This window comes from Amblyomma mixtum, chromosome 7 (genome assembly GCF_055824585.1).
Source record: "Amblyomma mixtum isolate Tamu chromosome 7, ASM5582458v1, whole genome shotgun sequence".
NCBI lineage: Eukaryota > Metazoa > Arthropoda > Arachnida > Ixodida > Ixodidae > Amblyomma > Amblyomma mixtum.
The window spans coordinates 67,467,638-67,492,026 of record NC_143018.1 but is presented as its reverse complement, the minus strand read 5'-3'; the positions used below and the strand labels follow the sequence as shown (position 1 = coordinate 67,492,026).

The window sequence follows — 24,389 nt, the reverse complement described above, 5'->3', positions numbered from 1 at the left end:
ATCTTGAATTTGAATTTGAATCCAAACTTTATTTCACGATTATGCATACAGTTTTTAGAATGAGCCACACCCCAAAAGCTAAAGAAAATAGCTTGGAATTGCCTGTGGCTCATCTAAGAGCCATTACAAAATAATAAATAAAATAAACACATACATACAACGATGGCAGGTCGCATACGAGCACACTTTAGAAAGAATTTATAATATTTACGATTGAACGTGTTGCTACACAGAGATGTAGTTTCAAACTAGAAAAACCAATTACATCTGAACAAATGCATTTGAAAGTTATACACTGCTTGGTTGATGACAAATGGGAAAAGGGAAAGTTATCGAATGTTATTTACAAAGTACACTTTTAAATCATGTGGTCGGAGGTTATATTGCTAACCTGGTTATATTCGTAGCTGTTTAAAACATTAGGCATAAGGAAATTAAGTGCTTGTTTACCACAATTCGTTCTAGCCCGTGGAAGTGTCCATTTTGCAGTGGATAGGGTTTGACCATACTTTTCTATGGGCTTTAACATTGCGATATTTAGCGAAAAATTACATATTGATGGTGAAGAACATTTGAGATAGTATAATAGGCGGTATTCAAGAAAAACATTTACACGAATTACTTCATACTTAATAAACAATTCAGCCGTATGGGCAGTAAAACTGGCACCTGCGATAATGCTGATAGCTTTCTTTTGGAGAATTAGAATTTTCTGTGGATTCGTTTTGGATGTGGTAGCCCAAACTATGTGGCAATAGTTAATGTGTGATTGGAATAGGGGATGATAAATCATTCGTTTTATACAGGGAGGAAATTCAGTGCGGTACCGAGCAAGAAAACCAAAGGAAGGAGCTAATTCTTACGAAGATGTGTTGCGTGTGTGGTCCAGCTTATACAGGCGTCAGAAATTACACCGAGTGATCTGAAGGTGTCCACGATTTCTATTTTATGGTTCCCAAGTTGAAGATAATCGTTTAAGTTAATTTTGACGTTTTTAGGTCTGTAGAAAACAGCTTTAGATTCATTGGTATTAACAGACAACCATTTTGAACGGACCATGCACGCAAAGTTTTAAGAACAGCATTACCGCGATTTAATAAATGATCTGTCGAGGAGCCCGTTAAGAAAATACTGGTGTCATTTGCGTACCGGATGAATTTAATAATACTTTCAATGTTTACGAGGTCATTTATGTATACGTTAAAGAGAAAAGGACCTAAAAGGCTGCCCTGAGGCACGCCACAGTTTATAGCTTGAAGAGTGGATCCATGTCCATCACAGAAAACAGCCTGTTTTCGATCAGTGAGGTATGACCGTAGACGATGGAGACTCATTCCTCGAGCACCATACATTTCTAGTTTAGCAAGCAAAATAGTGTGGTTAAGAAAGTCAAAAGCCTTACTGAAATCAACAAAGATACCGAGAGTTAGACATTTACGCTGAAAATTTCGCAAGATAAATTCGTTTTGTGATAGGAGAGCAGATTCGGTAGAGCGTCCCTTTCGAAACCCAAACTGTGAATCTGTTAGCAAGCTGTGTTTAGTAAAAAAGCTATCCATTTTTTTAGAATAATCTGTTCATATATATTCGAAAAAACCGGAAGTACGGAAATCGGGCAGTAATTGGTTAATACGGCTTTATTACCTCCTTTAAAGATCTGTTAATTTGGCATTTTTCATTTCATTAGGGAAAATAGAGCATGAAAGGGACTGATTAAAAATGAAAGCTAGATACGGGGCTATTAGGTCTGCAACGAACTTCAGCGGTTTTATTTGCAGCCGATCATAATCCACACAGCGTGTTGATTTCAGATTCATTAATACTGAGAACACTTCTTCCGAATCCGTTTGATAAAAGACCAGTGATTCATTAGGCATATTACTGATTATACTAGTGGCAGGTTTTACATCTCCGATTGGCTTGAAGGCAGTAAAAAAACCGTAAAATTTCTCTGCAAGGGAAGCCCCGGATAAAAGCTCATTTTCGACAAATAGTTCACCTAGTGTTTTGTTATGTTTTTTGTCGACAAAAGCTTCATTCAAAACTTTCTATAGCTGTCATGGATTGTGGTTGTTATTAGTAACTAAGCGCTGCTGGTAAGCTTGCTTAGCGCTCTTTAGCTCAATTGTTAGATTATTGCATTTTTTGAATGAAACTACATCAGCAGGATCCTTAGTGAGCATAAAACGCTTGAAAAGCTTACTTTTGCGGTTCATCATTTTCATGTGAATGGGGGTTACGCATGGTTTCAAATTCAGGTGTCCACCGAGACATGCGAGACAGTTACATTTCCTTTCCTCAAAAACCAATTTACTGGCATGCAAGGCGTAGATCCGAAAGGGCGATGGCGTTCTGCGGACTCCCTGGTAGCGTTGCAAGACGCTGTCGCGTTCCACTCTTAGAGGCGAAGGTTAACATCTTAACCACATATCTGTGACACAAGCAGCAACACCGCGTTTAATGCTTCCGCCTCACCGCACTTTAGGTGGTGGTGGTGGTAAAAACATTTATTAAAAAGGGGCAGGAGGTATGTTTGGATCAGCCCTTAAAGGATTGATCCTTACAAACACTAGGTCGAGGTCCCTAGTATGGGACCCCAGTGGCGGTGGCCGCCGCCCGGGCGCGCCCGACTAAGGCTTGCTGAGCCTGTAAGTCGTGGCCGCCGAGCAGGGTCGCCTCCCAGTCCTCCCTGGTTGGGTTAGGGATGGGGGGAATAGCCGGGTTGGAGGGGCAGGCCCACACCATGTGATAGGTGTCCGAAGACACCGCACTACAGTACGGGCAATGGCCGCTAAAGCAGGGGTCGAAATGTTTTAGTGCTGCCGGGAACAGCAATGTATTGGTGAAGAGGCGGAGAAGGAGCCGCTCATCCGCCTTCTTGAGGCCTTTACATGGGCTAGGGTAAAGGCGATGGCTATCTTGATAGTAGGTTGTGATATCTTTGAAAGTGTAGACCGGATTAAAGTCGGGTTCCTGATCAGGTGGGGAGGAGAAAACAGCCCGGTGAGAGAGCGCGCGGGAGGCTGCGTCTGCTGCCTCGTTTCCTGCCAACCCCTGATGAGCAGGGGCCCATATAAGGTAACGGTGTGCGGGGTCCGTATCCCGTATGCAATTTTGGTATATTCGATAGGCTAGGAAGGGAGTGCAGCCTTGTTCGACGTTCCGACAAGCCCCTCGCGAGTCATTGATTATGTATTTTGATTCGGAATGTGAGGCCGCGAGAGCAATCGCGACCTCTACTGCTTGTGTTGCACTGCGGGCTCTGAAGGTCAACAAAGTGCCCCCCCCCCCCCCTTAATTTTTCCGTAATATTCCTCCACCACTGTTGTCTGAAGAGGTTGCTGCTATAACTTTAGCTTGGACGATTCCGATGCTTGCGTAGTCATCATCTTTTATTTAAGGCAAGTTTCCGCATCATCGATGCGGGTTGTTTGTTCAGGGCCTTGAGCGCCTCCCCCACAGGCCGCCTCTCTCTCATTTCTCTCGCACGTACACGCCATAGGTTTCTGAAACGAAAGGACACAAACCATAAAATTAATTCGTCATGTTGCCGAAAAGGACAAAAATTTCTGAAAGCAACTGAAAAAAAATTTTGCGATATGTTGTCACTCTAGGAAGCTGAGACTCTCTACGCTGTGCAATCTACAAGTGGCTGGTGAAAAAAAAAGGCTGAACAGTTCGAAAAATTTTCGGTGACGTCGAGCAGATAACAGAGGCGGAGCAAGTGGTTACACAACAGAGTGATCTCAAAAGCGTACTTTTTCCTAGCTCCACGACGTCGCCGTCTTAAAATCCTCCTCCACCGCGTAGCCTTCACCGCTCAAACATCAGTACATGTTATTGTCCTGCGCTCACGTCCTTTTGGAGCCATTCACACCTGAGGCAGAGACGATAGGGTCCCACAATCCTCCCACTTAACGTACACGTTGGATGTCAGCCTTAATTGACTGCGTGTTTCAAAATAGACCCGTAATATAAGTGCATTTCACAGTTACACTACAGACAAGGATATGAAGTTCTTCTCGAACGCACTTGACAAACAATGAAGAAGAAAATTCTTGTTATTCGTTCAGACCTCAAAAATACACACACTACTACATCGAGTTCGTGAAGTGCTGTGTGCCACACGCTAAATGCGGAAAAGCTCTCAGTGGCGAGGTCTACAGAAATTCGGGATTCCGTTGAAGCAAAAAATGATCACCCTGACTGCAGGTATACAGTTCACGACAGGTGATTTTTCAACACAAAAGCTTACACTTCTACGAAACAGCGTACACGATCATTTTGGGCCTGAACAGAAGCCTATAGAGTCTGCTATGCGTGTCTAAATATATTATTGAGTCATGGTCGTCTCTAGTATGGTCGTTACAAATCTGGGGAAGGAGCCACGTGGTCTACAGTCTTGTATTTAGCGCCCAGAATGGCTATCTGCAGTGTGATAAGCCGACTGATTCCTTTCGCACAAGAGGAGGAGGATGTGGCACACTTCGATAGCAGCTCTTTCCAATCCGCGTTCTTACACATAAGGCCTTAGCCAAGATAATCCAAAACTTACAGGTGCAGTGGAAGACGCTCCCTCACAGGCACAGGAGAGAAACTGCAATCCTGACGAAGAGTATTCTGTACATCCACGTCTTATACCTGCAATGTAACCGATCACACAGACTCTGCTGTAATTTCATAGCAATTTTTTTTCCTGCTGGCGTAAAAATGTTCATAAGCATCGACTGCCGCCCGAGTTTTCTGCCCAGTCAGCAGGTGAAAACCTCGGCCTTGCAATGCTGAGCCCAACGCAGTCGCATATGCACTTACTGAGTTGTTCTAAAATTTAACTTAGGCAACAAAGCCGGACGAAAACTTTTTTGAGCGCGAAATTATTTATGAACGCAATGTTTTCATATAGTCTAAAATTTACCTTAACAATCAACACACATGGAGATCACCCGATGGCACTCTTGAAATTTTTTATATAAACGTTCTTGCTATCGTCAAAAGCTTTCTGTATAGGCTTTCGATGTGATCATTGGTATTCGATGCGATCAATGGAAACACTTTAAAAGAACGATTTTGCTTCCCGCCAGACGAATGAACCAGTATCTTTAATCTTTGCACAAGAGTGTCTGAAATTTTTGCAATTTTTAACATTCCCCCCCCCCCCCCCCCCCCCGAGATTGTACGTGGGCGTGCCACATCTTCTAACACAGGCCTGTGCCAGCTTTGGCCAAGTTTCAGTTGCACAAGGATACCATTAGTTCTCAGTTTTTCGCGAACATACGCTTGCATTGTGAGTTCTTCTTTGCTAGATACCGCTTTGCTTTATCGCTGTTTTCTCTCAAAGCTTACAGTGCCCTTAAGCTTCTATACATGCTGTTTATATAGTAAGCATTGAAACAGAACAAATTTTCTTTGTCGTTCCTGAGCGTGGTACCAAAAAATTATTTTGAAGAATTGTACTCACAATTCGGTCGCAAAGTCAACGGTCTGCATTTTATCCATATTGCTACATTCACAGCGCAAGTCCAAGCAGAGGTCTCTACATGCCGCGTATGCACTTACATGTTTCGATATCTTACCAGTTTCGCCATCTCATTTAAAGCTTTCTCTTATACATACATTGTCTTTGCTAGTTTCCAAGGCGTTGACAAGAAATAAGTGAAACAACGGGTGCAAAATACACCAAAACATCCGTAATGCTGCGCATACGAACCGCAATCTTTAAAATAAGTTATGAAGCTGTTTAAAAATATATTTCATACTGTGAGGTATACACACTGCATGCAATTTACAGATGCTTTCCTGTTACGGTAATACTACCCTTCATACGTATCCATAGCCCCACTGCTTGAGATTCTTCGCTCGTGTTGCTTCGTAGGGACACTACTCAATATGTGGCTCCGATTATGTTCGATAGTACTGAACACGAGATCGGATTACTCAGGTAAATATCTCGAAAAGCTATCAGTCGGCGATACTGACGCTCAAGCTGAGAGAGAAACTGTTGGGCTCGTTATTAGGTAAAAATAGATTGTTAAGTATACTCAGTCCCAACTCTACACTAAGAATTCAAAATTGCTAAGCATACATTCTTCCAACTAAGCTTCACTTAAAACCATGAAGCCTTTCGCGCCCTACGTACCACGGTTTAAATCGCAGCATACATACCACCACTGTGCACAGCAGCATGAAAGCGACGTTTAGTTACACGCTTACTTTGATGCCAAGGTTAGTGCACGAAAAAACTCACTCTACATATTGTGTTAATTTCTCCTCATATTGAAGTCCAAAAGGAACCAATAAAGCTCTTTTCTTTTGCGCTCTCCGCAATCTGCCGTTTACCCCCATGGTGAGGAATCCGATCGTTCAAGCCGTTGCATTTTATGGGGCGCATACTTAGCGAAGGCTATTTGGCGCGAAAAGAGGGCTATCCCCACTGCAAAGTTTCATACGACCCACTCATACAGAGTAATAGAAATAATATATTCTATATAATATGAGTCCATATAATATATTAAAATCCCTTTGCTTTTTACACCATTTTCATATACATACATGACCATTATAGGTTCTGCGATTTCCATTTGGTGTAGCCGACGTCGTATACCACCCGATTGCTGTGCTGTCATACCTCATACCTGCTGTTTGTACAGCGCACATCAGCATTTTCGAACGGGGAAGAATTTATGAGCGCAATGTTTTCGTATATCTACTATTTCCCCATAACAATCAATATACCGCAGATGCTCCCATCGGCGCTCCATTTGGGTTTTTTATGGGAGTGTTTGTAGCTCTATGCGAGCCATGCAAAAACTGTACAAGACATATTTCTATAGTTTTTCCATAGCTCGCATCTTTTACTTTATTTCTATACCACTGTCTTACAGCTTTCAGTTATTCAGAATTCTTGTCCAAGTACTTTGCACGTGCATGACGCCGAAGATTCGAAATCGTCCTCACCACTGGACCGTGCAAACTGATGCAGAAAGAGCAGAAAAAAAGTTTGCCATTATCGAGAGTGCAGAGACTGCTTACCCTTCTCGGCCGTCCCTGAAAGCAAGAAGAGCAGAAACATACAGTGATATTAGCGAAATAACATGGATACAACAGCGCAGAGAAAGGATAATACCAGTGCGGCCCCGGAGTAACGAGTTCTTTCACTCATGCCTGTACTGCACGTGGTGGCAGTGATCATTTACAAAGAGAGGGCAGGCAGCCCTAACCACGCCCTCCTCCACAGTTTGTCCCAATGGGGACAGGGCGCTGATGAGATTACAATCGAAACGCCGACGTTCATGCTCTTTATATCGCGACATGCGGTGGTCGAGATGCACAGGATGTGCAGAAACTGGCTTTCAAATTTTTTGAATAAGTTTTCTTGTTGAATTCACAACCCGAACATGCGTAATATTTTTCGAAATATGCAAGGTTCCTAGTAGGGGGCATCTTTATACAAGTAATTACTTAATCGAGTTGCGAGCAACGAAAGTTGACTAGTTCTCGGCCAGATCCGTGGAGTTGTTTTGTAGTCCCTTTTGTGAAAATTGCTGCCGTGGTGGCTCAGTGGTTATGTTGCTCGGTTGCTGACCCGAAAGAATCGGGTTCGGTCCCGGGCACAGTGGTTGAATTTCTGTGGAAGCGAAATTCTAGAGTCCCGCGTACTGTGCGAGGCCAGTGTACGTTAAAGATTCCCAAAATGGTCGAAATTTCCGGAGCCATTCACTACGGGGTCTCTCATCGCCTTTGTCGCTTTGGGATGTTAAACCCCATAAACCAAAACAAACCTTTTCTGAAACAGTCAATTTTGTACATATCCATACGGACTTGCGGAACCCAACATTGAAATGCAATCATATTTCAACAATATTAAATTTATTAAATGGGATCATAACCACAGGCAACAGCGAGGAAAAGGTCGATGTGCTCAGAAGAACAATACTCGAACCGCTGCTTCAGAAAGCAGCAGATTTCTATAAGGTATGAATAGTGAAAAAGCATAGTTAAAGCAGTATACTATATTCGCGAACTTAGGGCATGAAACACTGGCGCACAGCGTTTGGGCGAATAAAACCGCACACCTCCGAACAATGTGAGGATGCTTGTTGGAATCTGGTCGGAAAGTTTGCAATTGTGGCGCACTCAATAACTATCCACTAGGTCACTTAGTTTTTAGATCAGAGCCGGAGGCAATATGCGTTCTCTACCAAGCAGTACAACTCTTACTGTTTTGCTCCTAATTAAACACCTTTAGGAACGGCCACTGTTAGCACCTAGTAAACTTAAGAGATCAATCGAATGGCTTCCGTTGCGAGCGTGCATATTTCCAAAACGAAAACCACATTAACCTTCCAAACTAAAAGATGATAACTTTGAAGAACGTCTCAAACAGGTTCGTAAAATTACTTTTCACAGCAATCATCGTCATCGCGAGCACAGTAAAATTAAGCACCATGGATGACAACGCCATGCACTCCCGCTTGTGTCTGAGCAGAATCTCGCTCTTCAGTCCTCTGTGCAGCAGTAAAGAAGGGGATTTTAGCTCCACGCAGTGCCTTTACCAGGCAGGGCAGTAGATTTTACGTACCAATCTGTGGGGTCAGTCGCACGGCGGTTGACGCCTTTGCTGCAAGGAAGGAAGTTATTTGCATAAGGCTTCGTCTTAGCACTGAAAATTCAAGACAAATTTTGGATAATTATTAGGCGAAAATAAAAACTAGCAATATGTCTAGCAATAACAAAGGTGTGGGAAAGAAAAGCGGTGTGACAGCGGGTGGCACCAGACTCCAGATCTTCTTAGCGCAGATCAGCAAAAGCTTGGGATGTGGCTTGAGAGGTAGGTACGCAACTACTCCGGGCACAGACAGTGCAAGCCTCGAGAAAATGTTCACGCCAACCGGGATGCAGTTTGCTGCTCCTGGTGCACAAACTTGTAGCCACGACACTCAACTCTTACTGGCCACGGATAAGCACTACAAGAGGTTGCTATCACTGACTAAACTGGTTATGCAAGGCGTATCCACCCGCAGGATGAAAGGAGTCTCACTTCGACCTATGCGGCGTGATACTAACAGAAACGTGAACGTCCTCCGGCGCTCAGGCTGTCTTTAGTATGTAGTATACCTGCCAGGTTCGGATATGTGCTCCAGAATATCCTTTCCGAATAGGAACACCTAAAATTTCCCTTTTAAGGCGGAAGCCTTTAATGCCTCATCGTTGTAAGCAGGAGTTGTCGACAGAAATGTCACACTTTTAAATTGGTCGAAATGGTCGTGACGCACAGTGCGCGAGTTTCAAACGGGGTCAATTGTACTTTGGCTAGTAACCATGCAAGCAATTAAAGGGATTGTATAGTGATGCTCCAAGTAAGGGGGAGTCAGTTTAGTTAATTATTTAATTAACCAATTACCCTAATTAACCTTTGAAGTGAGACCAGATGAATAAATAAAACCGAGTAGGAAATTGGTCGAGTTGGGGAATCGAACCGGGGTCTCCGGAGTGCTAGACGTACGCGCGAACCACTCCGCCATGCCACATCGATGGTTTCGAATGAACAAAGGTGCTTATAGTGAATACGAGGTCTTCGTTCACTCCCATCTTCCTCCCTTCACGTTACGGCGAGGTTCAGGTGTGCACCGAGATATGCGAGAGAGACAAATTTCCTTTCCTCAAAAACCAATTTAACGACGAGCAAGGCATAGCGCCAAACGGGCGATGGCGTTCTGTAGACTTCGTGGCAGCGTTGCAAGACGCTGTCACATACCACTTCTAGAGGCGAAGCTTAACATCTTAACCACACATCAGGGACACAATCAGCAACACTGAGGCTTTCGCCTCACCGCACTCTAGGTCAACAAAGTGCGCCCCTGAATTTTTTTTTTTGAAATAGGTCTAGGTATGTACTTTCTATGGACGGCAGTAAGCAACTGACTTTTCTAACCCGGAAGAACCGGGTTAAATCCCGGCCGCAGCAGCCGAATTTCATTAGCGGCGAAATTCTACAGACCCGTGTACTGTGCGATGTCACTGCATGTCAAAGAACCCCAGGTGGTCGAATTTTTTGGAACCTTTCACTAAGGCGCCCCTCATAGCCAGTGTGGCATTGCGACGTTCAACCTCAATAAACCAAACCTAATTCAGTTAGCCATCTACCAATGCAATTGATGACAACGCCATGCACTCCCGCTTCTGTCTGAGCAGAATTTCGCTCTTCAGTCCTCTGTGCAGCAGTCAATAAGTGGATTTTAGCTCCACGCAGTGGCTTTACCAGGCAGGGCAGTAGATTTTACGTACCAATCTGTGGGGTCAGTCGCACGGCGGTTGACGCCTTTGCTGCAAGGAAGGAAGTTATTTGCATAAGCCCAATTTACACAAGGAAAACAATAGCACATGATTTGCGTACAGAGTGCTGCGATATGGAATCTGTTCTTTTTATTTCTGTTCAGTGTTTTGGCGCAACAAAGTTAATTCTTTACTAAAATCTAAAATTCGGGCTGTGATGTATGGTGTGCACATTACTAATAATTCCAATCTTTTTTCATGCTCGCACATGCCTTCTTTCAGGCTATTATTCAAGGAAACTATAATCCTTATGTATATATAGAACAATGAGTTCTGCCTCCCGTATGTATCCTGACTACGCTCAACTGCAGCGTAGTTAAGCGCAACGGATTCCATGAGACAGCGCAACGGAGCGCAAACTGCAGCGCAACGGATTCCATGAGACAGGCGGCAAAAAGTTGGGCGGGTGGATGAGATTAAGCAGTTTGCGGTGATACGGTGGCCGCAGCTGGCAAAGTACGGGGTTAACTGGAGATACATGGGAAAGGCCTTTGCGCTGCAGTTGAGCGTAGTCAGGATGATGACGATGTTGATGATAATGGTATGATCATGCAGCCAACTTTAGGCAAGTGCGCTTATTATCCTGTTCCATTATACACTATTTTGGTACCATAAGAACTTAATTTCTATTAACCAAAAAATAAAACTAAATTAGTCTGTTTTCACGATCCGCTGAAATCTGTTATGTCATCACTCCAGTGTTTCTTCATTCTCCTCTGTGTAACAATTGCTCTTGCTCTTCTATTCCATAGCTCTCAAGTGTCAATTATCTCGGTGTCTATTTCGATTCTCACATGTCCTGGAACGCCGCCGCGGTGGTTCAGCGGTTATGCTCGGCTGCTGACCCAAAAGACGCGGGTTCGATCCCGGCCGCGGCGGCTAGAATTTCTTTGGAGGAGAAATTCTAGAGGCCCGTGTACTGTGCGATGTCAGTGCACGTTAAAGAACCCCAGGTGGTCGAAAGTTCCGGAGCCCTCCACTACGGCGTCTCTCATAGCCTTAGTTGCTTTGGGACGTTAAAACCCCATAAACCATAAACCAAACATGTCCTGGAACACTCATTTAGCTAACGTTTGTCAAAGGCTGCGCAAAATAGCCTGCCTGCTATATTCTATCTAAAGCATTATGCCCAATTTACATAAGGAAAACAATAGCACATGATTTGCGTACAGTGTGCTGCGATATGGAATCTGTTCTTTTTATTTCTCTTCACGGTTTTGGCGCAACAAAGTTAATTCTTTACTAAAATTTATAATTCGGGCTGTGATGTATGGTGTGTACATTACTAATAATTCCAATCTTTTTTCATGCTCGCACATGCCTTCGTTCAGGCTATTATTCAAGGAAACTATAATCCTTATGTATATATGAAACAATGAGTTCTGCCTCCCGTATGTCCCCGCCAGAGCATTACGTCCACGCGACCGCTTTACCTTGCCCAGAGTACGGACAAGATATGGTAAACGTGTCCGTGCCTTTTATGTACCAGCTGTGTCGAACGACCTGCGGGATAATGTTTTATCTTTCAGCACTCGGAAAGAAGTAAAATCTGCTATCTTTCATTTGTATGTGCAATTTTGTTTCTTGACTTTTTATTTTCTCCTTTTTTTTTCTCCCCGTCCTTTCTTACTGCCTTTCCTTAGTTTTATTCTGATTCTCATTCTGATTGACTGTGCCGTTCTCTGGATAGCTCCATTCTGCCCAGCACTGCCCCACAAGCCAATTGTTGGCTTGGGCAGGCTCGTACTTGTACAATGTAATTTCATTATTATTATTATTATTATTTTCGATGCTACCATCCACCTGCCCAACTTTTCGCCGCCCGTCTCATGGAATTCATTCCGTTGCCGTTAAGGACTAGCGGTTATCTTGACCTCGCATTGCATGCCCTGACCAAGCGCATTTCTCACTCTAGATTTCGACTAGGACTTCTATAACCTGCGCTTGTTTCCTGATTCACTCTGCCCGCTTCCTGTCTCTAATCGTTACACCTCACATTTTTCTTTCCTTAGGTCGCTGCGTTCTGCTCAAGTTAAGCTGAACCCTTTTCCTTAGCCAATGCGTTTATGAAAAATAGGTGAGTACTGGCAAAATGCAAGTGTTGTACACTTTCTTCTTCAGGGATATTAGTAAAATGCCATTGTCTTCTGAGAGAACCTGCCATATGCGCTAAACCCCATTCTTATTTTTCTGGTCCTTTCCCTCTCATGGTCTGGATGAGCGGCTACTAACTGACATAAGTAGACGTTCTCCCTTACCACTTCCAGCAACTCGCTACCAATTGTGAACTTCTGTTTCCTTGCTTGCCGTGTTCTGACGGTTGGGTTTACCGAAAATTGCTAAGCGCCGGCTAATTAGCGTCTTACGCATAAGCTCTTCGGGAGGGTTATGACGAGAAAAATACGTAGCTCTACCCTCGCAACCGCCAAAGGCGAAGGAAACCTCCGTGCACTGCAAGATGTCACCACACGTCACAGGTTGTTCTTTAGTGGGGGTAAAGCCATAGATACGAGTCCAGAGCCCTGTTTACGGCGTCTCTCACAGCTCATAGGTTGCTTCGTAACATAAACCACTCAGCTGTGCAATTTATACTGCTTGCTTTAGTTTTGAACCTTAGTTTCTTTGTATTCTGGGTGCGCTATTAGCAAGATTGATTACCTACTTGAATTGCATCATAGTGAAGCTGCTGAGAATATCTGAAGTATGCGGAAACGATCACCACAAAGCAACGGCAGCTGGCTACTTTCGATGAAAAGCTGGAGCGGTTACTTTCTGCCATAACAGTATGATGCAATATCAAAATTAGGTTAATTTGCATACGTGCGGAATTTGTTCGTGTACGCTGCGATCTCAGTCCACGTTAAAGAACTCCAGGTGGTCAAAATTTCCAGAGCCCTAGCCTGAGTCGCTTTGTGACGCAAAACCCCCATAACCCATGAACGGTTCTCTATTGTCACAGGTCGCTGAGTCCTCATACCTATCCGAGCGCAGTAATAAAGCAATTAAATGATGAGCAGCTAACCAGGAAAGTGCCTGCTTCAAGCACAGCCATCCATGGGGATTGTGAAACCCTGGTTGCTCCTTTCGAGCAACCTCTTCTTTTCCAGTCAGTAAATTAACCGCCACCGGACATGATAGGCGGCTTGCACACAATCCTGTAACCAGGTTGTAATAGTGGCACAAGGTCACGTGACCTAGGTGGCCCATCTACCTCCTATCTGTGCCATCTAAGTTGCTTATCAGGAGATTTTTGTGGATTTGTCGCTGAAATTCATCTGCGCTGCTGTCAACGCGGTCTTTTCTGCGACGGGAGGCCCTTAACGTTGTTAGTCAATGTAAGCCGTTGAAGCCACTGTCATGCCGCGCAGTGATTCACAGATATCATTACGACTAGGAGACTTGGCAACATATGCTGGTTATATGTACACTAGGACAGGCAAAAATACTAGTGTTGCGTGATGCCGGCGGCCTCTGTTTTAACCGATGTGCAACCTTTTAAGTAGGCGAATGGTCATGATCTGATAACTCTCATGATGATAAGATCATGGTGATAACTGATTTGATAATCTGATATCTGATGATCTGATAAGTCTGCATCTTTATTAATCTTACAAAGCGGTTACACACTGTGTACCTGTTTCTGGCAGAGCACTGCCAGCAGAAGTGTCGCTAGACGGCGCGACAGAAGGCGCCGCTGGAAAAAGGTTAAGCGAAAAAGTTCAATCAGAACACTTTGAAAGCGCTAGACAGTCTTTCGCAAAGCGCTTGCCACTGCTATTTATAATTTGTGCACATAGGTCATCGCCGCCCGTTTCACTTTTGTTTTATGCCTTTGTCGCTCTGACTTTTCTCTCGTTGCACTTCCAGCCACCCGTTCGCAGAGGACAAGCCGGAAGGGACAAGACAGCATACGTTGGCAGTAAAGCTTCCCTGTAATTTTATGGGAAAATCTTCAGGGGACCAGACTGTAGGCCCAGAGCGCCGATTGCGCCTTCAATGATTTTCAAGTGCACTGAATAATAAGGCAATAGATCTCGGTGCAGTTCAATTTATGTCGACTTCTCTTGTGCGTTTGTGAAGGCAGTGATTTAAGCTCTCCTACAAAGCGTGACATAGAGCTTAAACTCAAGTAAAACCGCTGGTTATGCCAGATTCGCTCCAGGTGTCACAAAGACTGAAGTATGTGGCGGGAAAATGGAAAGTTCCTATGATGTCTCGAACGCCGTTTAAAGTGGCGAAACTGTGCCTCCGTTTCACAGGGAAACAAAATAAGGAGATTGATGAGTAAAAGCTCGCTAGCCCCTCCATGAAATGGGCTGCCGGAGTCTATGGGATGCAACTAACCACCGAGAAAACCACCGTAGGAGAGACTAGGCGCTGTGAACGATCATGCACGGGATGCATGAGCTATCGTTGTCGACGGAGGCAGGCTACAATTTTGCTAAGTATTGCGCGGCCTGCAAAATATATCGCCTACGTCTGAATCTGGTTTAAAGTGTATACAAAAGCTGCAAATCACAACTAAATAATCGCTGATGGAGTAATTGCGCAGGAACCTATGAGGGATGCTTAAAAGAAAAAAAAGTTCAGTTGTGCTTCACAAGGGTGAGGGGACGTTCCTGGATAAGACGTTGTAGCTGCATTTTTGTCTGCAAATACTACCTGCTTTCTTGTTGCGGATTCCCGTGATATCATACTCCCGGGCATTACTCGCACACTGAAACATACGACTACCCTCAGTCCACTCTTACGATAGCCGTGAATCTGAAAAGCTCGGACTTTGTGAGAAGTTGAGTCAAGGTTTCGTAGTAGCCATGAACTTAGAAAAGCATTTATATTTACCGGCTTCAGGAGCTGCAGCATCAAGTCCTATTGTGCAGTCACATAAAACACGCCACACACTTGTATAGGCACACGGATAAAACTTCTAGAATACGCCTTCCCTCTGCCAGCACTCACATTTCAGGCTCATTATTAATTGCAAGCAGCACGGCATGATCCAGCACAAACTATTGCATTTTACGTAGAGATTTCGAAAGATATAATAGTTCATGCACGCACCGCAAGGTGCCTGCGAAGTGCGTGTCAACCAGGATGCTGCAACTAAAACAAAGAAAGCAGGTTATATAATGAGACTGAGGTGCAAAGATCCCCACGGTGGTGTTACCACTGGATATTAGCGACACGCGTACTATATGAACTTGGTTTTATTTATGGGGATTTAACGTCCCAAAACGACTAGGTGATGATAGACGCCGTAGTGAAGGACTCCGGATAATTTAGACCACCTGAGGTTCTTTTTTCAGCGCATGGTAAAGAAGCCCAGGAGGTCGAAATTATCCGGAGCCCTTCACAACGGCGTCTCTCATATCCTGAGTCGCTTTGGGACGTTAAACCCCCATAAACCAAACCAAGTTTATATAGTACGCGTGTCGCTAATATCCAGTGGTACCGCCACCGTGGGGTTCTTTGCACCTCAGTCTCATTATATAACCTGCTTTCTTTGATTCAGTTGCAGCATGCGGGTCGACACGCACTTCGCAGCCACCTGGCGGTACGTGCATGAACTATTGTATAGTCTTGAATAAATATTTGTTGCTTGCTTATACAACGCGATTTTGCAAGACACATATATATTATGAGCGAAGCCCACTATCAACATTTGCGCTCTTACTGTAGTGGGGAATTTCAAAAGCTCAGACTAGTCACTGAGCAGCTCAGTACAGACATCATAGGACCACAAACTTGTCAAACTATTTCTGCTTATCGGCATTAGAAGCTACAGCATGAAGACCTATTGTACGGTCGCGTCCAACACACATTAGGTGTCACTTGTCTAGGAGCATGGATTAAATGATTAGAACACGCTTGCCAGCGCTCACATTTCGGGCTCGTTGATAATTGCGTTGAGTACGGCACGATCTTTCACAAACTTCTGGATTTTACGTAGATTTCGCAAGCTATAATCGTTCATGCACTTACCGGCTGGCGTCTGGGCTGGGCCGGCAGTGGTCTTCGCAGCTGAATAAAAGAAAGTAGGTTATGTAATCACACTGACTTACAAAGGACCCCAGTGTTGCGGTGCCACTGGATATTAGCGACAAGAGTACTATAAACTAGTCCTGAGTTGAGAATTGTTGCATACTTATACAAGACCAAAATACTAGAAAACACGTGAAGTGTATTAAAGGGAACTCTCACAGGAACATGATTTGATGATGTGCACATTAACAAAAAGACAAAATATGGGGAAAAAAATCCGCTGGTTCGACCAGTGCCGTGGACAGAAGGCAAAGAGAACCATCCGCAATTTAAAGCATACGAATAAAGCATACCCGGTCGCATAAATTACTAAATACATCCTTTTGCAACATACTCACTGAGCTGATATGAGCTGACAAGGCAATGGAAAGAGGCGCTCGTTGAAATACGTTTATGGAAACGAGCATAGGGACTGTCTTAACTGTGTGGTTTTCATCTATTTATGAATAACAAAAGCAGAAGGAAAACAACCACATGCCACCGGTGGCATTCGAACCAACGATCTACGAATTTTGCGTCTGGGGCTCTACCAACTGAGCTAAGGCGACGGCTGCCCAAATTTCTGCTTTCGGAGGTATTTTTGTAGCGAAAAGCTTCACTACGAGGGTCGGAGCCGAGCTTCGCGTATGCTGGGTATGCTGCAAGAGTCACATACTGCGCATGCGCGAAACCTAGTGAATTCTCGCGCAGCGCAGGTGGCCGCCGACTCCCTAACAAAAAAAAGAATAAGAATAAGCACAAACGAAAATTAAAAAAATGAAAGAAATAAAATATAAAAAAATCAATAAACGAGAAACAGTGCGCCACGAAACTCTCATATCTCGGTGGACACTCGAACCGCGCTGTAAGGGTAGGAAAATGAAAATAAAAATTGGTTTTAAGAAAAAGGAACCAAGCCTGCGTGCCTCATATCTCAGTGGATACCCGAGCCGCGCCGTAAGGGCCTTTAGAAAAATTAAATGAAATGAAAATTAGTTTTAAGGAAAGGAAATGCCTGTCCCGCATATCTTCGTGTACACCCGAAAGGAATGGACACCACAGCAACCTCCTCTATGACACCTTTTAAAGGCCAGAATACATGGAGCGTTTTTACCGCGGCGAGTCGTCGACTTTCGCCAGACGGCGCAGATTTGACGCCCGGCGTCGAGAAAAACGCCCGCCGCCGCCGATCAGGACCGGCTAGATTTTGACGCGCGGCGTCCGGTGAGACCGGAAGCGGCGGCTGAAGCGAGCCAATAGCAGCGCAGAAAGCCCGCTCTTCCGGTCCTCTGCCTGCCGCCGCCAACATGGCCGCCATGGCCGACGAGCTACGCAGTGGTTTTGGCACGGCACGGAAATGTTATTGTCGTGAAAATAAACGCTTCATCAGACTTGAAATGTCGCTTTTTTTGGAGAACACGGCCGAACCATGGATCGGAATGCCTGCGCTCCCTCCCTGAGGCGACTGTGTCGAAGAAAACCGCAGCCGCTGGTGCCCGCGGCTGAGCGGGCGTCCAAAGGTACGCGACGGCATGCATTCGAGCACGCAAATCTTTATAGATACTTAAGCGCGCGTGCTAGAATTTGTACAATAGTGCCGAAGGGAAACTTTCCTGATTGTAACAGAATGGTCAGCGTGGCTGTTCTCACAGACATCCCTGCGCAGTGGTTTTTGCCACTTGTTAATCACATTTGCTTTCGCGTCGAGCGCTGCCGCTTCAACGCTCCTTGTATCTCCAGCCGGGTGTCGCGCCGCCGCGACGTTTTCTGCCGCGCGAATGTCGTCGAAAAAAATGTCGCATGTATCCCGGCCTTAAGACAGCACCGTATTCAGTATTCACTAGACGCGCGTCTCCTCCTCTGCCTCCGTACATGCAGTGTGTGGACGGCGGAACGCCTCCACCGTTATCGTGGCGCTCCCAGTGCATTGTGCGGGAACTGCGACAGCCATGGCGTCAAACAAAGCGTAAGTGAACCTTTTCGCTTGGATATCCGGGCTTGACCACAGCTAAGCCACTGCCAAAATTTTGTGTAGTGTAACCGAACCGTAAGAGTTAACCAGCGCCACCAACGCCAAGGTTTGATTATACTACATATAAATAGCCCCAAAAGCAGGAGATTGGACACCTCAGGTAATACCGAGCCCCGCCGCGGTGGTGCAGTGGTTACCGCGCTCGGCTGCTGACCCGAAAGACGCGGGTTCGATCCTGGCCGCGGCGGCTGAATTTCGATGGAGGGGATATTCTAGAGGCCCGTGTACTGTGCGATTTCAGGGCACGTTAAATAACCCTAGGCGGTCGAACTTTAGGGAGCCCTTCACTAGGGCGTCCCTCAGCGCCTAAGTCGCTTTGGGACGTTAAACCGCAATCAACTAACCAATCAACCAATCAGGTAATACCAAAAAGTGCTTGCTGCGGTATATTAGGTGGAAAATTGTGGTACAATAATTCCTGCTAAAACTTACGAGACAAGCTTTGCGAAAAGTAATAAAGTGCAGGTCTTATGCTATCCTACGATGCAGGAGTTGTAGTCGAGAATCATGCGAGATTTTTCTACCAGCCGAAAGCTCAGCTGTCCTCTCTTGACAACGGTCTCTCTTAGGTTAGGATACCACAAGAAAGCAGCTACAGGCAGTGAAACATCTTCACTGTAGTAACCTGGAGAATGAACTTCGCGACAATCGAACAAAACGGCTGCACGCAAGTACGTATCGTACTGAAACAAACAACAAACAATACAATCCCAAGGAGACATAGCCGTACTGCGTGAACAGCGTGGTTTCCAAAAGAAAGGTCACGTAGCAGGGGTTATAAATGTTTGCGATAGCAGGTCAGCATACAGCCGTGGATCGGACACGGTCTAATAGAAAATGCCGGTTCAATGCACTTTTTATGCATCGGCTTAAATTATGGTGCTAAAATAACACAATAAAAAGCCATACCAAGTTTCTCGAAGGAGATTTGAAAATAGCGCCTGGAACTTGAATGAACTTACCATGCACCTGACTAAGCCCTTTTATGTACTATTCTTCTTAATAAATTTGGAAGAGCACTCTCTATTTCACCGTAATAAAAAACATGGTCTTTTAAATATATCTTGTGAAAAATACAGTCTTCCCTGGGGAGTAATATATTTTGCATTGTTGATTCAAGGCTTGATTTTAGATTGCATGATCTATCTATCTAAAGCACTGATAAAATACCGTGACAGCGCCGCTCAAAAGCCTCATACCACACAGCCGGCAGGCACATCATTGTTCATTAGCACGATGGAAAAGCTACACAACACAATAAATACGGCAGCCTTAGTTTTTGAAAACTGAGGCAAAAATGCTGTTTATTAATGAAGGCAAGGCATCAGGACGCCTGCATAGAGTTCAGAATTTTGCAACTGGCATACGGCATTTAAGTCGGAGCTTCAACACTGGCTAACACAGCAAACCTGAAAGAGCCTTGAGGTGAAGTTACATCAGTTACTAGTTGCATAGAATCACGGATTTCTTGATTTTCATATAGCACATGGAGGGTAGATTTGAATGACTGATGCATCAAATCTATTGTGACGACTGCCTTGGGCGTGTAGTACCGACAGAGTTTCTCTCCAAAGATGACACGTTTCGAAATAACGGGGTCTTGGAAATTATCGCAGTTACATGACTCAGTTCGCGAATATAAACATAAAAAAGCAGACTACTTCTATCCCGAATTGTGCAGCTCTTACAGCCAGTCTAAATGAGTCGAAAAAGACGGAATCGAACGTCGCCATTGCCGACCTAATTGAAAACATCGGCAGCTAGCAGCTTTTTATTTGCCTCAAATCCACAAGCAAGTCAAAAAGCTATGGTGACGGCGTAAGCGGATGGGCTGAAATTTTATCTTAATATCAACCTCGTTTATTACACTATCCCGCTGGAAAAAAAGAAATCTCCCAAATGTGCAGAATAATGTGTGGCCGTACGCAGCTCGTGCAAGGCTAGTTTCAAAATCACCGCTTACAGTGGCTTCTGCTCCGGGCGGCTAACGTAAACCAAGCCGCATACGCAGTGTGAGCTTTCGGTACTCAATTTTAAATGCACTTCTCTATACCCAGCAGCTAATGGCTGCAGCAGTTTGTTCTTGAAACACTTCATTTCCGGGAAAGTTAAATTATGAGCACGCCTGCGGCGCGAAATGTTGAATTGCGGCTAAATACTTATAGAATGCCTTGGTAGTCACACTTCTTACGCGTTACCCAGGAAATTTCTTTTTCCGGTTCCGTATTGATAAAGATGCGACGCCAAAGCGCAGTCCATACTACGTCCGCGACAGCACAATCCCACTCGTTAACGTTTCTCGCCCGTGCATATTTTGCGCATGTGAAGCATGTGCACGTTTCTGCTCGCACCTGCGGTATTAGAAAGAATTTGAAGAATGCAACGTACTTGTGTCTTTTCCACTCATGTTGAATGAAGTTCAAGTCAGGTTACAGGTCAAAGTCATTGAAGCAGGGTGAGGCAAAGCCAGTGTACTGTCCGGTCAGGGGTCTTTACACGGTTGGAGATGTGCGGCGGCCCAGGTATGCTGGAAGTAAAGAAGTGAAGGCAAGATAATTAGAACTCACTTCACTCACCCATGTCCTTAGGTCTTCGGTGAGATCAGTTTGGACAACTCTGCTTTTTGCCATATCACGACCTACAACCACCGCCTTCAAGCAAGCCAGCGGCTGCGACGGCTGCGCAGCATGCGCTCAGCCGTTTGCACAAGCGCAGCGTGATTGACGTCGGCCTGTGTAGCGGTAACGTACCACCCTCCACGCCCATCACGTCCTATCTTCCTTTGAAGGGAAGGCAACTGATGTCTTGGACATTTTCCTCATGTTTTCCGTTGCGCTAGCGGTACTTTTCACAATTTAAGCTTGCCCACGTCGCCAATCGGAAGATATCGGCCTGTACTGCAGGTGTAGATAGGAAGGAACGCTCTGACCGCAGGCAAAGCATGGCGTTTGAAACATTCGAGATGGCAAGCTGATTCTACTTAGGGCGCGTGAACTCAGCACTATCGTAACCTTAACACGGTTTTCTATAGTGATGTGAGCGGAAATATTCAAATAACCTCTACGTCCAATGCTGTGCTTGTATAAATGGCGCCAAAGATTATCTAAATTCCCGTTTTTACTGCTCGACAAAATGGCTTTCTCTTAAAGAAACAACCCCAAGCCTGATGCATATTTCTGTGGTAGGAGAGAATGAAGGGTTCTCGTTCAAGAAAGGATATAAGTATCCTGTAGCCTGAACGCTCTTATATAGCGGCCCTTCTTGACTTTGCTGACTCGGACGTCTGTAGTACTGGTACACTAATGTAAAATCTTGAAGAAAAACAACTTTTCACACGTGTTCAATACGGCTTTATGGAAAAATTGCAGGCAACGTCTTGAAACGTCGCCATAGAAAAGTAGCCCACTCGCATTGGTCTTTTCCCGGATGTTCACGTTCTCTGTACAGTGTAAGATGATACACTGCTAAATGCATTGCGCAAAACCAAATGGTGAATGACTGCCTGTTATAACTTCTAAACGAAAACATTGCTAAGTGCACTTTGCAAATCTCTTTGGAATTCCGCAGTAGGGTTTTTGCGATTTTTCTTTTGGATCTTGCGATACTCGATTTTTAATGTTAAGTGATGGAAAGGTGCAGCGGTGGCGTAGAGGTAGAGGCAAGAGCACTCTGTTTCGAATCTCAGTGCCATGCGATTCTCCACAAGGGTTTAAGAAAAACTCCGCTTGTTGTACAGCTTACATAAACCGGCCTGGGGCACGGCCTGATCTCGGTGACCAGAACCTCTTGGATCCTCACAACAACGCACCAGGATTTGCCCACCCCGGTGTGGTACTTAGCTACAACCTCCTGCATTAGCAAACGAATTAACCCTCGGCCTTCAGACCCCAACGGCTGAGGACTAACTCACAAAGTCAGCGGACAGAACTGTGGCATAGCGGAAGGTGATAAGAACCCGGCCTCCGGACATGCCGCCGTTGCAAAGAATCTGGTAACGTATACCGCTGGTATTTCAACCAGTGATGATGATGATGAAAAGCCTTTATTTAATAAAAGAGGTGAGGCTTTCTTAAAGAGCCCCGCAATGGGTGGAGTCCCTATTCCGGGACCCCATTGGTCGAAGCCGCCAGCTTAGCCCTCTTGACCAAAGCCTTTTGGGCCTGAAGGTCCGAGCAGCTAAGCAGGGCCGCCTCCCATTCCTCTCTGGTAGGGTTGGGGTGGGGGGAGAGAGCTGAGTTGCGCTGGCAAGCCCAAACCATGTGGTAGGTGTCAGCCACCTCGCCACAGTGTTTGCACCTGCCAGTGAACGCGGGATCGAAGAGTTTTAATACTGCTGGGCACAGCATTGTATTAGTGAATAATGAGGCGAGCCTACCGGTGCCCTTAAAGGAATTAGCGGGTATAAAATAGGTTGTCTTAGGGTTTAGGTTAATGCTATAGGCGACGTGCACAAAGCTTTAGAGGGCAGAGCCCGAATAAGGCGCGAAAAACCCAATCCGGCTTTCTGCACATCGAATGTGTCGAAAACGAAGGGGACCTCACGATGGCTGGAATGCTTGGATATTCAGGAAAGGAAGAGCTATAAAATTTTTTAGAATAAATTGTTCCAGAAGTGGGTTCAGGACCCAGGACGGTGCATACAGATCAGCCTCGCTATGCTGGTCACTACATTAGAGTAGTACGCCATGGCCGCCCACAACACCCCACGTGCTAACCGAAAATCTATCGCAGCCGACGCGGTGGCTGAGTGGTTGTGGTGCTCGGCTGCTGGCCCGAAAGACGCGGCTGTGATCCCGGCCGCGGTGGTCGAAATTTCATGGAGGCTTGAGGGGCTCTAGAAATTTCGACCACCTAGGGTTCTTCAACATGCGCTGTCGTTAGGGGGGCACCTTTTTTGTTATATTATATTATTATTATTATATTTGTTATTAGGGGGGCATCTTTATACAAGTAATTAGTTAAGCGAGTTGCGAACAATGAAAGTACACTAGTTCTCGGCCAGATCAGTGGAGTTTTTATGCAGTAGGGTCCCTCTTCTGAAGAGCAATACCTCTCTGCAGGTCCGCGCTGTTCTGCCACGCTGAATAATGCGGGAGTTGTATACTGCACAAGTTCTGTAGTCCTTGCCTCCGGCAGATAAAAGTGACTAGCTCTCAGCTGTGCCCTTGCCGCATCTCACGCTAGTAGTAAACCTCTAGAGAAAGGTAACGAACAGGTACATGAAGTCCCGCGGTCGGAAAGTGTAAGCCTGAGTTCCGAAATCGACCATGCCCAATGCCTTCCATGCCTTCACGAGATTCTTATTCTAATTTTTTCATGATCCGGACCAGCGGCCACTACCTGACCTAAGTACTTGTGCACCCTTACCACCTCCAGCACCTTGCTACCAATTGTGAACTGCTGTTCCCTTGATGCGTGATGGGATGGTTGGGCATATCGAAAATTTCTCAGTGCCAGCTCTTTGGCGTCTTACGCATGCATAAGTTCTTCGGGAGGGACGTGACAAGAGATATACATAACTCGACCGGCCGCAACCGCCAGAGGCGAAACATCCGTGCACTGCAACATGTCAGCACACGTCACAGGTTGTTCTTTAATGGTGTCAAAGCCTCAGGTATGAGTCCAGAGCCTTGCATACGGCGTCCCTCACCGCCCATATCTTGGTTCGGAACACAAACCGCCCAGTTTTGCAATTTATACAGGTTGCTTTAGTTTTCAACCTATGTTGTTTTATTCTCTGCGCGCTATTAGCAAGATTGATTGCCTTCTTGCTGCTGACAATATGTTGCTTACACTATGGGAAGTATGCGGAAACAAAGTCACCGCGGAGCAACGACAGCAGGCTACTTTAGGTGAAAAGGATACTTTTCCCCTTAACAGAATGATGAAATACCGTTATTAGAGTAACCCTCATTTGTGAGGAATTTGTGTTTGAGTACTCTGCGATGTCAGTGCACGTTAAAGAACCCCAGGTGGTCGGAATTTCTGGAGCCCTTCACAACGG

General features: G+C 45.3%; 1 long non-coding RNA gene across 5 annotated transcripts in view; it reads right to left on the bottom strand.

Moving 5' to 3' along the window:
• Positions 1-3,371: 3,371 nt before the first annotated feature.
• LOC149336373 (uncharacterized) overlaps positions 3,372-24,389 on the bottom strand; it is a 103,951-nt gene continuing 82,933 nt past the window's right edge. For 3 of the 5 annotated variants that reach the window (XR_016284260.1, XR_016284258.1, XR_016284261.1), the window contains 5 exons: positions 20,774-20,912; positions 16,315-16,353; positions 7,030-7,044; positions 4,556-4,641; positions 3,372-3,506 (listed from right to left, as the gene is read on the bottom strand). This is a non-coding gene — a long non-coding RNA (uncharacterized LOC149336373). Of the gene's footprint in view, positions 3,507-4,555; positions 4,642-5,166; positions 7,045-16,314; positions 16,354-20,773; positions 20,913-24,389 lie in introns of those variants that run through there. The other 2 variants (XR_016284259.1, XR_016284262.1) reach the window with 2 other exon arrangements.